We start from the raw sequence: 15,955 nt of genomic DNA on the forward strand, positions 1-15,955 counted from the left end.
ACCGAGTTGGATAAATACGAAGAGTGCTGAAAAAATCAAGTTTTGCAACGAGTTCCATACAACATTTTTTGCAATTCCAAAACACACTCACTGAGTGAAATTTTATGTCAAATTTTCATGTATTTTGTCAATCAATCGATTAAATCAAAAAAATGTTGAAAGGTGTTACTTTTCGAAACAAGTGCTGAAAAGTTCAACTTTTCAGCACCCATTTGAGTGCTGAAAAGTAGAACTTTGCAGCATTTATTTTGAAAAGTGTTGCTATTTGATTCTGTTATTTTTGGTACAGAAAAGTAGGCTATTTCGTCGTTCAAGAATGACAGGAAAAGTAAGTAGTTTCACAACGGAATTGCAAAAAAATATATTTTTTGTGATTCGATTACACTCAAACCCCGATGGTTTGACACCATCTGTTGTCAAACGAACTGGGTCACTTTTTAGTTTGACACCCCTTTTACACGGAGTTCACACACACTATCAAACGTTTGTTTTGATAGTGTGCGTGAGCGCAGTGTAAAAAGTGACAGTTCGTCACATTTTAGTTTGACTTTGACCAACCAACGGGGTACAAAAAGTGTCAAACGAAAAAGTGACCAACCACAGGGAGTTGCGTGTATTCGAAGTGAAAATTATCCAAGGCTTTTGGATAATCGAGTCTAGACTGTATCACAAATTTAAACATCTTTTTTGTGATCTTCCCGAGAATCCGTTTATGCTCACCAATTCTGCTTTTAAAATGTGAAGACATACCTGAAATAGAAGAAAAAGTAAACATTAATATGATGCATATGATCAATAAATGATCTAACATAAATTCAGTTATCCTGGAAAACATCTTAAAAAATAAATTTTCGGGTCAAATCTAAGGATTTCTGAAATTTTAAACAAGGTCTGAATCAACTTCAAGATTTAACAACTTTTAAATTTAGAAAAATATTGGTATTTAATTTTATCGAAAAAGTAGAATATTTTCCAATCTTTTCACTTTTAAATTTTGAAAATCAAACCAAGAGCTTCCAAGATATAGTAAGTTGAAAAATGATTATTATCTTCTGAGAAAAAACTATTTTTTCACAAAATTTAAACACTAAGAAGCTGTACCTCAACAACCAGCAAGACGATCAATAAAATAAAAAAATAAAAACTAAAAATGATGATGAAAATTTTGCTTGACAATATTTTTGATTGTTTCCCAATAATCTTTTTTTTTTTTGCAAAAAATCACTCTAGCCTCTTTTTATAAAAAATGCGAAAGATTTAAAATTAATTTAACTTTTGTAAAAAAAAGTTAAAAAATTGGGTTTACGCGTACCTATTTTTTGTCTGAAAAGTCATAATCGGTACCTACAACTTTGTCGACGACACCAAGTTGATCAGAAAAGCCCATCTCAAGATACAAATCTTAAATTATGCATGTGCCCATTTCTAGGACTAGCCCGCAAAATTGTATGGAGTCTTGTATGGAAAAAACAAATTATGTGAAATTGCTTCCTTTGACATGCATACAAAAATGCAAAAAAAATATCGAATTTTTTGACAAATTTCAGATAATTACTCATCCTTAAAAAAAACTGTAGATGTTAAGGATGTAACCTCAAAACTACAATAAAGGTTGCTCACAAGTAGAAGGTTCAGGTATCAAAAAACTACATCAGAGGGTTAACACTCTAGGAGTGAATTGATCCGATGAAATGGAATATGTCATCATCTTACATAAAATAATGATTTAGAAGCCTGAATATAGTAAGATAAAATTTTAATATTATTTGCATCGGTTCAATATTTTTTCAACAAAATAAAGTTGTTAGGAATTTTACTATTTTTGGAAAAAAGGTGATTGAAATCGGATGAAATGTTTGACAGTGCAACTTTTTTTTCTTAATTGTCTTCGTCAATACCTGCATTGTTGATCTACAACAAACTGGTTAGGAAATCTCCAACAAAGATACTGATTATCGAATATATGCATACATTTGTGTATTAAACTATCAATTAACCACGTAGACACTTTTTGGAAAATCTCTCGTGGACAACTGTCTTTACAAAAAAAATCTTTAAGGTATGGAGCGTGGACAATTGCCAACCACCCCGTGATTTATGGATGGTCCCTATGCCCAGATCCCAAATAGTATGGAAGGAAAAAAAAAACTAAGTTGACTTTATAGCTGTCGGCCACTATTGCTAGTACCAACCACTAGTGAATCTTTAGAGCACCCGCCGCGGAATTCGAACCAGCAACCTCTGGATTCTGAGTCCAGTGCGCGGTCCGATTGATCCACACGTGAGGGGACGAACAATTTATTAAAATGGTTGTTTTGGTAAAATCAAATAAAGCAAATAATAAAAAAACTCATGAAATCCGTCGATTTTGTTCACAAAACCCTGTTGGTATAAATTTGAGTGTTGACGTGACCTATTAATTTAAAAAATAAAACAATTAAAAACATTTTCGTTAAGGTGAAGCCTTGATCATTTTCGGAGATAATTGATCATCACTCTAAAATATTCTGTACAAAATTCAATTTAACGAATTTCTGCACCAAAATGAATCAGCATGTGCCGGTTGTTGCCTTCTTGAAGCCACTAAAAGAATTTTTGATTTAAATCAAATCAAGTAGACACAAAAAAAATCCAACGTCTTGTGAAAAAGCACTCTCCTAATCATAGAATAATCACTCTCATAACCCAATTCATTTCACTCAATGGTTACACAAAATAAATCAAATAAACCCATTCAGTATTCAGTACATCTTCATGCACCCAAAAATCCCAAGAATTTGTGAAATCTGACCCCCGCCTAAATTAAATTCGTTAATTAATTATTCACACAGCACGGGACTTTGCCCGGAGGACACCGGTGCGGGGCGCGAGGAAACCGTGAATTTACCGTAAAACAATTTAAAGCCTATTAAAACTTTATCGATGAACAAATTTATTAGCAGAGAGCCAGAGCCATAACAGAGCACACTTACACACCTTGTTGTGTTGGTAAGGGTGGTAGGAGGGAACACAAGTTTAGAGAGTCCATTTCGACGTCGTCGTGCTATCTTGTCGCACCCGCCATTTTGACGTTCCGAGAAAAACGCGTTTTAATGTTTGACCTTGAATATTCAAAAACGAGAGCACGCAATGTAAACAATAACAAACACGTTTTGTTTGGCTCACCATTCTGTGCATTGTCCCAAAGTTTGGTTGAAGTTGGTTGCTGGAGTCCCGAGTTATAATTACAAATGTTTACGGTAGTCTAGCTTGTACGTGCGACAAACGCATCCTGACTTTCCTGGTCTGAAATCCCTTTGGCCTTTTGTCGCACTTGCATCAATTTTCATGGAGTGACAAGATAGCACGACAAGATTGAAACTACTTTCATATGTAAAGTGACAAAAATGCACGGAGTTTTTGGTTTTTGTTGAATATCTCAGGATTGAAATCGAATTTTGGGGATCTGTGAAGGTCAAAAGGTGAGGCATTGTGAGCTGCACAAAATGACGTTCTTAACTTTATTTGGCCCAAAATGCACGTACGACAAGTTAGCACGATGGCGACGATTTACTAGGTTATATTGCTTTAAAGGTGACAAAAGTCACAATACTAAATGTCGAAATGCATAAAATATTTGTTTTATGATTTTTAAGGACATATTTCCCTTACTACTCATAATTTAATGCGACTTATCGAACAACCCGTTCACGACACCACCCCAAATCGCTACCATCCGGTCGGACTCAACATTCCAGGGCTTCGCGATCATCATTCCGTAACAGTCCGCTGCGAGCGGGAGGCAATATGGTGCCCTGTGGGCATGTGGCCGCCAGCCTAAAATATTCCAAAAATTTCAACTATTTGACGCTCGATCGGTCCATCGATGGCCACTTCTTGGAAAACAACAACAACAAAAAAACAACTTTCTTTCGGCCTTTCGCCACCACATGCAGCAGGCATGCACACTAATGCTAAACCAGCAGCAGTCGTGGGCATGAAATTTGGGGGGCTGGCTGTTGTTTGTTATGATATGTTAAATAGCGCCCAATTGGGATGCCTAGGACGGACACTTGGAGAAACCGTTGTTGGGAGAAGGGGGGAATTGACCAACTCAATGAATGGTCGTTTCACCGAATTTTAGGAATTTCAGAACATAACCAACTTTGTAACAGTCAATTTATGCGACAATATGAACATTTAGATGAAACGGCCTTTTCGATAAATTGACGTTTTAGGTGAAATGGCACTCTCGACAAAATAATCGTTAACTTTAAGTTTTGTTAGGTGAAATGACCCATGCGAATTAAGGTATAATGAGGAGAAATGTCCCATTCGACGGATTCCAACCGAATTTGGTAACGTCTTAGGTGAAATGAATCATTCCATGAATTTTGCGTTTGAGTGAAATGGCACATTCGGTAAAATGATCTTTGGACATATAAATGGAATGAAATGATACATTCGAGTAGATGTCCAAATCGGTGAATTGAAAATTCGACGAAATGACCTAGAGGCAATTTTAAACCGCAACTTTTCAAATTGAAAAAATGAAATTCGACGAAATGGCCACAATTAAATTCTAAACCTTCAAAACTCTCTTAGAAAGAATACAAATTCTGCGAAATGACCCAAAAATATAAAAAATGATAATTCGGCGAAATGACCCAGAGGCAATTCTAGACAACAACTTTTAAAATTCTCTCTTAGAAAAAATGCAAATTCGGCGAAATGCAAACCTCAACTCTTAAGATTCACTCTTTGGAAAAAGCAAATTCGGTGAAATGACCCAGAAATGAAAAATGATAATTCGACGAAATGACACAGAGGCCATTCTAGACCTTAATTCATAAAATTAGGAAACTATTAGGAATCATGCAAATTCGGCGAATGATCCAAAGGCAATTTTAGACCTCACATTTTAAAACTCTCTCTTTGAGAAAATTGAGAATTCGGCGAAATGACCCAGTGTCAATCCTCAACTTTTAAGAGATTCTCTATGAATAAAATGAAAATTCGGCGAAATGACCCAGAGGCAATTCTAGATCTCAACTTTAAGATTCACTCTTTGAAAAAATGATAATTCGGCGAAATGACCCAGAGGCAATTGTAGATCTCAATTTTAAGATTCACTCTTTGAAAAAATGATAATTCGGCGAAATGGCAATTTTAGACCTCAAAGTTTTAAACTTTGAGGTCAAAAAAAATCAAAAAATCAAACTTTGAGGTCTAATTCGGTAAAAATTAGATTTCGGCGAAATGTCCCAGTGGCAATCCTAAACCTAAACTTTTAAGATTTTCTCTATGAATAAAATTAAAATTCGGCGAAATGACCCAGAGGCAATTCTAGACCTCAACTTTTAAGATTCACTCTTTGAAAAAAAAAAAGATAATACGACAAAATGACCCACAGGCAAATTCCAAACCACATTTAAGATTTTCTCTTAGTAGGCAGTTTTAGACCGCAACTTTTAAAATTCTCTGATTGGAAAAAAACAAATTCGACGAAATTACTCAGTCGCAATTTAAGACCTAAAATTTTAAGACTATCTCTTTAGGAAACATGCAAATTAGGCGAAATGTCCCAGTGGCAATTCTAGACCTCATCTTTTGAGATTCTATCTATGAATAAGATGCAAATTCGGTGAAACGACCCAGAGGCAATTATATACCTCAACTTTTAAGGTTCACTCTTTGAAAAATAAGATATTTCGGCGAAATGTCACACAAGCAATTCTAAACCACATTTAAGTTTTTTTTTCTTTAAAAAAAACGTAAATTCGGTAAAATGACCCAGAGGCAGTTTTAGACCGTAACTTTTAAGATTCCGCATTTAAAAAAATGCAAATTCATCATCTATCAACTATCAAAGTACCAATTTTGTTGAACAACAGTTATAACAACCGAAGTTTAACCATTTTATGTAAAACAACTTTTACAATGTATTCCTTATTAAGTTGATTTGTACTAAAATTGCAAATGTTAAGCAATTTATGGTAAACAAAAAAAAAACCACGTGCGACCGTTACCTGCCCTGACAACATCCAAAATCCATATTTTTCCATTTCATTGACCCGGAGGGAAAACAAGAGCTGCAAAAGAAAACTCCAGAAAAAATTTTAACAGCCGCCACCTGGCGATGATCGGGGGGCGTTGCCACCCAAGAACAATTTTCACCCTTTCGGGAAAATCCCACGCGCTGTTGGCTGCACTTCTTTCCCTGTCACACACACACACACCCAGAGCTGTATCAATTTGTCTTCTCCACTCCAAAGTTGCTGTATCAATTTGTCTTCTCCACTCCAAAGTGGAGGTAATGTAATGAAGCGTGTAATTAAAATGCGAAAGGGGCCATTCTGCCATGGTTGGTCCACACCCCCTCTGGCTGGAGATAGGGGTGGAATGTTAGCGAAAAAAAAATATGGTTGAAACAAGTTTGAAGTTGTGACGAGGTGAAGGATTTGCAACATGATTGCAACATGTTTTTGGAAAAACTTGTATTTGTTCTTTGAAAAAAAAAAATTAAGAATAAAGTAGTTGCAATAAATTTCTTGTTGCAAAAACATGAAATGCAACATAAATAACAAGAGTGCAACAAGTTTGAAACTTCTGGAACCAATTTAATTGAGCAATTTCAAGGTTATTTTAAAACAATTTTGTTGCTTACAAAAATTCTCGTTAATTAAGCCAACCAGACCACTCTTTAGGCATTGCTAATAGAAGGCGGTTGTTATCCTATAGGAGGGTGATTTTCCATTTCAGGGATAACAAGGCCTCAATTCCGAAGGAAGACGATCAACAAGTTGTTGCGCGCGCGTAAATTTTCTGCCCGTTTGCTCGGTGAATCGATGCATCCCCCGTCGTCGAAAAGAAGGGGTTGTAATGGAATGGAAGAGGAAAAATTTCGCACCCCCTTACCACCTTCTTTGACTGCGGCCTTTTTTTCCTGAAGATTCTTGCACTATGAAGAATGTTGCATATTTCTGCACAGTGGGTAGGAAAATTTGGAATAAATTTAGACACAATTTATTTTCTATTTTTTTTTAATTTCATGAAAAATTTACTAAAATCCATCCAACATTGTTAACAACTTTCAAATTTGAATATGATGTTGTAAAATAAATGTTTCCGAATTCACACAGTGTAACATGTTTTTACAAATTAACCAAACACAAACAGATGCTCAGAAATATATCATGAAATGTGGAAGTTTCTTTGCAACATTTGCATCAAACTAACTTTTGGTCGATTTTTAACCTCCAAATTCTCCCACCTTCCTTTGTCGGGGCCGTGGTCGGTCGGCCTTTTCCCCGGGAACCCCGTAAATGAAAATAGTGCCCCGGGGGCGTTGTTTTCCATCAACAGCCAATTTTCCCAACGGATGATTACATCCGGGCTGCTGGTGCTCGCAGGAAAAGTGCTTCTTGCAGCAGAGTTTGTGTGTGTGTTTTTTTATCTTCGCTCAATGTTTAAACATGGAACAAGATACCAGATTGATTAAACAGAAAAAGGGGCCTAAATTTGCTGCGTCGAGTTCCTGGCAAAGTTGACAGCCAGGGTAAAAAAAGGCTTGTGCCCGCGGCCCGAAAAGCATTCCTCAAAGGGCTGACTGGGTTGTCATGGAAATTTAATGAAGAGTGGAGGGATAACTTTTGATAAGCAGCATTACTTTGATCATTTAATTCGGATGTCGTTGGCTGACCAAAAATAGCAGAGATTTTATCTCAGAAAAAAGCTCAACATGATTTTGGGAACTCAGTTTAGTGAAAAGAGAAATTGTTCAAGGCAAATCCAACAATTGATGGGTTTATTTTCGTCCTAACCAATGAGTTGTTTGGATTGTTAAGCAAGTTTTTGGTAAGCTTAACTGAGATTTTAGTTAGGATGAAAATTTACCAATCGATAGTTGCATTTGCCATAAACCATTTTATCGTGCACTTGCCTTCTTTCTCTTAAATTACCAAAACAAGACAAGAAAAACTAGAAAAAAATTAGGCCCAATACTTTTTTGATTTCGTTGGCAAAACTATAAACAACATAATCTCGATTATCCGAAGGGCTCGAAAAATGTCACTTCGGATAGTCGAATATCTTATGTTTTTCTTTTTCACATTTTCAAAAATCGAAAAAGGAAAATATATAGATTTTTTCAGCTTTTCAAAAATATTTTTTCGAAGGTGGGCAAACATGTGCTAATTAAAAAAGAATAACTGCGACCTAAATAACCTAAAAATGGTTATAACTGAAAAATGGTGCACTTTAAGAAAATTTCACTGAAGTCCTTTTTGATTGCAAGTTCGATTTTACATCGAAAAATGAAGTTGAAACATTTTTGCGACCAATATTTTTCGATTTTTTTTTTTAAAACAGTATTGATTCAAAAATTCATAACTCGGTCAAAACTTATTTGCCCATTCTGGAAATTTCTGAAAAGTTGGCATAAAATGTCCTCCAAAATACATCAATACATAAAAAATAAAAATTGGGTTTTTAAAGAAAATTAAGCTTTAGTGACAAAAAGTGATAATAACAACCACCAATTTTTTTTTACCTTGCATATTTTTTTTTGTCCGTGTGGTCATTATCCATACCTACAACTTTGCCGAAGACACCAAATCGATCCAAAGGTACAGATTTTTGAATTTTCAAATATCATTTTTGTATGGTCAGCTGCCAAATTTGTAAGGAAAATCATATGAACAATTCTCTTCGAAATCGGCCGATTTCGGCTATTTTTATTTTTGTATTTTTTTTATTTGGCACAAACCTTAAGGGGTCTTTCCTATGACCAAAGAAGCTATTTTGTGTTATTGGTTAACCCATACAAGTCTCCATACAATTTTGACAGCTGTCTATACAAAAATGGTATGTAAATATTCAAAGAGCTGTAACTTTTGAGTGAATTTTCTGATCAATTTGGTGTCTTTGGCAGGGTATTGTTGAGGAGTATTGAGAAAAAATAGGTACACGGGAAAAAATAGCTAATTTTTTAATCAACTTTTTTTTAACAAAAACTCAATTATTTTTTGATTTTAGAGATTTTTTGATATGTTTTGGGGTACAAAAATCCGCAACTTTTGAGCTATAGAGAAACATGGTCAAAAAATCTGCTACCGAGTTATGATTATTTGAAAAAATGTGATTTTTGGAAAAAATCGAAATTTCATAATATCGTATTTTTTTAAAAATTTCCAATCAAAAAGTACCTTCACAGATTTTTTGATAAAGGGCTCTATTTTCAAGATATAGCCACCGAAAGTTTGATTTTAGCGAAATATTTGCAGTTTTTCGATTTTTAAAAATAGTGACCATGAGTGACCATTTCTGATTTTTTTTTTGCAATTCTGTTGTGAAAGTAATTACTTTTCCCGTCATTCTCGTAAGACTACTTTTTTCTTCTAAAAATATAAGTTACGAAAAGTGATACTTTTCAACACAAGTGCAGAAAATTTTTAAGCACTGAAATGTATCACTTTTCGATATTGTTTTGATGTTATCAGTGAATCGACTAAACACATAGACAATTGACTTAAAATTCCATTCTAAGGGTGTTTTTCGGAATTACAAAAAATGTTGTATGGAACCTGTTGCAAAACTTGATTTTTTCAGCACACGTCGTATTTAAATTTATTTATTTGTCGAAAAAAATATTTTCAAAATTTTTGAATCAAGACTAACATTTGAAAAGCGCGTAATATTAAATTTTTGGCAATTTTGAAATGTAAGTCTTGATTCAAAAATTTTGTAATAATTTTTTCGAAAAGATAAAAGTTACAGCATGTTTGAATATTTACGTACCATTAGTTGCTGGACAGCGGCATTAGAAAATTGTGGGTTTTAGGACCAAAAAAACATAACTCGAGATTTTTTGACCATACTTCAAATGCTCAAAAGGAAGGCTCCTAAAACATATAAAATTTTCAAATCAAAAATACAAATAAAATCCATTATTGATTTTATAAAAATCGGCAATTCCGTGTACATTTTCTTCATCAAATTGATGAAAATTAAAAGTGGCTGTTTGAATACAACAAAGGCACCAAAATTGTATCAACAAGATTAAAAATAATACAAAAATAAAATTTAAATAGGGAATGCCGATTTCGTAGAGAATTGCTCCGCCACTTATTTGATTTTTCTCTGAAGCAAATAAAATTTTCATAATTTTTCAGTAAAGAACATTTAAAGGACGTGCAGATGAACAATTCAAAGTATTTGTAAATTTGATAATTTGTAATTTGATAGAGATTAATCGAAAAACAACTTATTTTACAAATGGCGTTTAGAACTTTTTGATAACTACCCCGAAATATGGAAAATTTGAATTAAATTCAAGAGGAAATGCCAAATTATGCAAAATCATTGAAATTTTTTACATTTGGCAGATATTTTATGAAAATTAAATATAAATTAAATATAAATTAAATGAATCTAAGTATTCCCTAAATTAGGCAGTGTTGCCATATTAATTGAATAATCTCAAAGCATTATCAACTATTAGCACTAGTTCATTAACTAAAACAAAAAATCAAAAAATTCCATTCCTAATAATGCTCAGCGCCACACCAAATCTGGACCGATAATAATAAACAACAATCCATCAAAAAATATAAACCTTTGCGTCGTCGTCGGCGTCATCATCGTCCAGGGGTCTCTCTTGGTGTGGCCCATGGTCGTCGTCGTCGTCGTCCCGGTCTTTACCGTTGATGGTGTCCGGCGCGAGCTCATTTCCAAAGCTCATATATAGGCAAGAATTTTTCTCACGAATATAAAATTGATAATATATTAACATTTATTCCTTTTCTCGCTTCCACGCGGGTTTACCATAACGAGGGTTGTGGGGGAGGGGGGGGGGAACTTCCCGGCTTCTCGCCAGGTTGACCTGGGCGTTAGGGTGGATCATGTTTTGGTTTGTATATCAATTTTTTTTTGTTTTTTTTTGTGTATAACATCAATCAGAAATTATGTTCAAAATATGCTTTTGCATTTTCTAAAAAAAGCAAGTTACTCTCGCTCCTTAAACACCATCGATAATCACCCTGCTGACCACGGTTTGGCAGGCGCTGCTTTTTTTCCTTCTCTCCACCGATATGGATATTAGGGCTCCCTGGACTGACTTGGCTGGCTGGCTGCTGGAAGAAGGTTCCCGTGGTTGTTTGCTGCTGCTGCCTTATATTCGTATTTTACTGCCTTGTCGCCTTTTTATCGCGTTTTATCGTCGCTACGTGTTTTTCCAGTCGCGCAGAGTTTCTTTATTTGGTGAGCGCGCGGTGGCGGCGGCTGCTTTCAAGCGCCTCGCTGGGCCCCAGGCGCCTTCTCCTTGGAATTCTGGTGCTGGGGAAAGGCTCATCCACCCCCACCTCCGTGCCCGTTTTTCGCCGGCGGGGGCGCCCTTGAGATGGCTTAGTTAGGTTATGTTGTGTTGTGGTGCGGTGGCGGTGTGTGGTTGTGTTTGCTTTCTCAGGGCTTTACAGATTTTTGCTTTCTTTATTGTGGAAATATTTTTAATAACCTGCAATATTGCTCGAGGAAATGCTCTCGCAGTGTGGCCCAGGATATAGACTTCCATGCAAGAATAACTTGACACACAATTTTACAACGAAGTATCATGATGCATTAATAGAAATTCAATTTAATAGGATTGCAATTTATTTTTTCGGTAAGACTTTTTAACGCACCTAAAAAAAAATCGCACAAAATTTCATTGAAGAAAGCGCGACAAAAAAAGTTGAAACGATTTTTCGGTTTTCGGATGACTGTGACAGTCTCCCCGTTTCTTACAAATTTCAGCCAAAAGCTTTGCAATTTGAACTTATTACGTCAAACTGACTGTAAGAAAGATTACTTTTAATTAAAGGTGGGCAAAACCGCTCTTTTTAAGGAGCCGCTCGTTTTCGTTCGCTCTTTAAAAAGAGCCGCTCTTTGAACGGCTCTTTCGCTCTTCTTCAAAATTTGGATGAAAAGGGTTTTGTCAAGAATCATGGGATTTTATAAATTAGACCGTAACAAATATTTTTTGAAGTTTTTGTCCCTCAACTCTGGCCAAAGTCGCAAAAAAAAATATATATGGCAGGTCATGGTATAAACATTTTAATAAAAAAAAGAGTTTTCAAATGCATTTTACACATTAAATGTATTGAATGCATTAGAAAAATGATATTAATTTAAGCCGAAAAAAAACTTTTTGCATTACTGTGCAACGGAATTTCATACAAAATTCATAATATTTTTGATCGATTCCAAAATGCGTTTGTTTGAATTTGTTTTCAGTTGATAAGACTTTTATTTCCATTAAAATTTGGAAGTTTTTTGAAAAACATATTGTTTTGCCCCCTGATTTTTCGGACCGACTTTGAAGGGGAGGGGTGACATAAACTTTGAAAAATATTTGTAACGGCCATATTTGATAACAAAAATAAAGCTGAAAACGAGAAGATGCCCTTGAAAATCATAGGTCTTGGTGGTCTCTATGTCAAGATTTCTACTCAAAACTTAACATTCGAGTAATTGAATGGCATCCAAACTTAAATCTAGAATGCTGTAAAAAATGCTATTAATTTGGAAATTACGTTTATTTCTGCAAGAATTGAACTTACACTGACATTTTATTTGGAGAAAATATTATGTGAACTGTTCTCTACATTCTGATTTAATGGATAAAGTCTATAATCGCTAATGTTTAATCGGACAAAATGATTAATTTTTGTTTCAAAATCTCTCAAATATTCAGTAGATTTTTGGCAATATTTGACAAATTATGATAGTTGAAATGCCAAATTTGTATTCCGTTATAACTTTAATGACACTCAGTTGTACAATGAAAAGTTTATTTCATTTCTTTTTTTTTTTTTTTTGGGAGGGTGATCCAGCCGCACATCGTTGATGTCGAAACCTCTAAACTGGGCCCTCGTCCTGTCACGTCCGTCAGTAGTCTTGTCGTACATTACAACTAGAATCAGATCTGCCAATGAATTAGTACACTTCGACCAAATAAACACTGACTGTAGGATCTGACTCAGAATAAATGCACAGTTGTGTGTTATTCATAAGTCCAAATGTTCAATTATTCATATAAGTCAAATATTCATTTGCGAATAACTACCTAACTTGAATTGAATACAAGATTTAAAGCAACCTATCCATTTTTATCTTAAATCCCGACATTTTAATTATTAACAAAAAAATTTCTTTTAAAACCTGTCTGGCTTTTTTAAAAAAACAAAAAAAATAACAGTTGATATTTACAAGTCGTGAATTGAAAGAACGACCATTTGATCGTCAAATTCCAATAGATCCTCGATTCGCAACAATGGTCGATACAATCATAATCCGCAGTCTTTAGTTCAACAGATCAACGAATAGTCGATATCATTTCACTATTGATTGATCGAGACTCTATGGAAATTTGACAAATCAGAATGGTTTTTATGCAACTTGAATGAAAATCACCGATTCTGATAAATTACTAAATTCACTATTACTAATTTTGTCCCTAAATAACTAAAAGCAAAGTATAAACAGTTGATATTTATAGTTAAAATCCTAAATTCTACAAAAACTGATTTTAAAACCTGTATCAACCTGACACCCACATTAAGATAGGGAAAAATCACATATGTAGCGGTTCATTGTACAAATGTGATATTTCCCTATCAAAGAACCTCTTTGTCTCGATGACAGCTTACCGGCCATCGATTAAGCCCTGAACTACTTAAAGTGGGTTCTCGCAGCATGAAGTGGTGTCCATGTGTAAAAATGGAAGCTTCAGCAATATACTGAACACTTCGATTTTAATTCCACATCGAATCAAATCATACTCTTTGCCAAACAAGCATCAAACCTATGACACTCATTATGACAAAGCCCAGGGAATGAAAAGTTTATTTCATTTCGTTTAGAAAATCATTTACTTTTGGGATTAATTTTTATAAGCATTGACATTTTTGAATTGGATTGGAATTGGAGAGTAGCAGCCCAGGACCGAGTCCAGTGGCAGCGCATCTGGAGACAGTTCATGACCCGGAGGTTGTACGAGCAATAAAAGTGAAGTAAAGTAAGTGAAATTTTTAAAATTACATTTTCAATTCTCAAAAATAAATTAAAAACTATTTTTTTTGAAATTCAATAAATTATATTTATAACAAAAATCATGCCATATTCAAAAGACCGTTTAAAAAGAGCCGCGGTTCTTTTTTTGTGAAAATTCGTTCGCTCTTTTCAGTGAACCGGCTGTTTGAGCGGTTCGCTCTTTTTTTGCCCACCTCTACTTTTAATATTTTATCTGAAATACAATCAATCAATAGTGTGTTTGACTTAGTTGATTAACATTCATAAAATATCAAACGAAGCAAAATTTTGTATGCATTTTCAATTAGAGTACTAACATTTTCAAAAAAAAAAGAACTTCACTGAAACTTGATTTGCAAAAAAACACTATTTTTTTTAATTTTCTGAAATATTTTAGGAGACATCAAATGCCAACTATTCAGAAATTTTCAGAAAGGGAAAAAAATCTCTGATTTTTTATTAATCGAAACATTGGCCGCAACAATTTTTCAATTTCATTTTTCGATGAAAAATCGAATTTGCACTTTAGTAAAATTTTGATAAATTGCACCGTTTCACTTTTGAAAAACATATTATTGAAAGGCTGAGAAAATTCTCTATATTTTGCTTTTTTGAACTTTATTGAAACGACCCTTAATTGCTGAGATATTGCTATGCAAAGGTTTAAAACCAGAAAAACCCACCATTTTCTAAATTCGATATCTAGGCAACTAATGATCCGAAAGTTAACATATGAAACATTCTTGAAATTTTCCGATCTTTTCGAAAACAATATTTTTAAATTTAGACTTACATTTCAAAAGGGCCAAACATTTAATATTACAACCTTTTGAAATTTTAGCATTGATTTAATTTTTTTGAAAATATTGTTTTCGAAAAGTTTCATATTTTAACATTGTAAATCGGACCAATAGTTCTGTTTCCTGTTTTTAATCCTTTGCATGGCAATATCTTAGCAACTAAGGGTCGTATCAACAAAGTTCAGAAAAAATCTAAATATAGAGAATTTTCTCAGCCTTTCAAAAATATTTTTTTCAAAAATGGGCAAACATGTGCACCAATCTAAAAAAAATAAAACTGCTACTATTTTTAAAAAAGTTACCTAAAAATGTCTTTAACTTGAAAACGGTGAACTTTAACAAAATTTCAATGGAGTACTTTTTAATAGCAAATTTAATTTAACATCGAAAAAATTTTTGCGACCAATATTTCGATTTTTTGAAAAAATCAATATTGATTCAAAACTTCATAACTCGGTCAAAATTTTTTTTGCACAACCTGAAAATTTCTGAAAAGTTGGCATTTGATGTCCTCTAAAACATATCAAAACATAAAAAAAATTGAAAATAGTGTCAAATCAAATCGCATATCAAGTTTTAGTGACAAAAACTTAAATTAAAAATCACCAATTTTTTTTAACGTGTATCATTTTTTCAGTGTAGTCCTTATCCATACCTGCAACTTTGCCAAAGACACCAAATCAATCAAAAAAATTCTTGAAAAGAAACAGAGTTTTGGATTTTCAAATGTCATTTTTTTGTATGGACAGTTGCAAAATTTGTATGAAAATTATATGGACAAACTAATGATGCAAAATGGCTTCTTTGGGCATACCAAAGGCATCAAAAAAGGTTCAGCCAGATAAAAAAAATCAAGTGACAGAAATCCTCGACGAATTCATGATTTGTGTTCATGAAGTTGAGAACTACGAAGGAATATAGTACATTTATAGAGCAAATCTAGAGTTTTGTTTTTAAAAGGTCCTAACGTCATGATTCGAAATCCGGACACTTAGTACCATATTATTTTTGTTATAGCTGGCAAAAAATCATGAAATAAGTTGGAAATGTAGAAATATCATCAGGATTTAGTATAAACAGTCAGTTTCAAGAAAATGCATGCAAATATG

The 15,955-nt window shown here is 33.9% G+C and overlaps 1 protein-coding gene across 1 annotated transcript in view; it reads right to left on the minus strand.

Moving 5' to 3' along the window:
- Window positions 1-15,955, minus strand: part of LOC6044828 (serine/threonine-protein phosphatase 4 regulatory subunit 1) — a 127,881-nt gene that overhangs the window by 110,177 nt on the left and 1,749 nt on the right.

Source organism: Culex quinquefasciatus, chromosome 3 (assembly GCF_015732765.1).
Source record: "Culex quinquefasciatus strain JHB chromosome 3, VPISU_Cqui_1.0_pri_paternal, whole genome shotgun sequence".
Taxonomy (NCBI): domain Eukaryota; kingdom Metazoa; phylum Arthropoda; class Insecta; order Diptera; family Culicidae; genus Culex; species Culex quinquefasciatus.